Source organism: Bison bison, unplaced genomic scaffold (assembly GCF_000754665.1).
Source record: "Bison bison bison isolate TAMUID 2011002044 unplaced genomic scaffold, Bison_UMD1.0 scf7180017864163, whole genome shotgun sequence".
Classification (NCBI taxonomy): Eukaryota; Metazoa; Chordata; class Mammalia; order Artiodactyla; family Bovidae; genus Bison; species Bison bison.
The window spans coordinates 10,222,005-10,222,865 of record NW_011494735.1 but is presented as its reverse complement, the minus strand read 5'-3'; positions in this window follow the sequence as shown (position 1 = coordinate 10,222,865).

Here is an 861-nt window from a genome sequence, read left to right as displayed (position 1 = left end):
CCTCCCGCGCTCCCTGCCGCCGCCGCCTCCCCCCGCTGCACTTCCGCAACCGAGCGGCATGGAGCGGGCCCCCGGCCCAGCCGGGGGAGACGCCGAGCGCACCGGGAGCGGCTGCGCGGCTGCAGCTTGCAGCAGGTCCCTTCTCTGCCCGCAGCGCTCGACTCCTGCGTGAGCGGAACTGAGCCCACCCAGCGAGCCCGCGGAGCCGGCGCGGCTGCTGCCACGGCTACCGCCGCCGTCGAGTCATGTGATAATCCCGTTGCATGGGCTCCAGCGGCTGCCGGGGCCGTGGCTCAGCCCCTCCCCTGCCGGCCCGAGCGAGGCTCGCACCCGGACCGGGACCTCCTCTGGGAGGGAGCGCCAGGCCCCGTCGGTACCTGGCGGAGGGGATGGGGGGCGCTGTGAGCCGGTGGCTGCACAGGTGTCAGGGGAGGTCACGTGGAGCTGGGCCGCCGGGAAAAGCCAGTTGAGGAATCCACTCGCGGAGGAATGCTGCCTACGCTTTCAAAAAGGGAAACTTTGGACGCTGGAGGGGGAAAGGTAGACAGGTGAAATCCCGATGGGGCTGCTCCAGGTACTGGAGTGGAAAAGAGGAGCACCTGGTATGAGAGACTTCGGAGCAAAAAGCAACAACCCTCAGTGGTTGCATAAAAATCATTAAAAGTTTTTTCCGAGGCATTTATAGAATTACTTTTCTTTTTCTTTCAGTACCACCACACGCATCATTATCTGCCGAGCAGACCCTGTTTCAGTAAGGTTGATGGCCAAGAAAACAAAAGAGCTCTAAGAAATCAGAAGCAAGCACTATTTTACCTGTTAATTAATTGTGTAATAGGTTTATACAAGCATTTTCCTTCAACA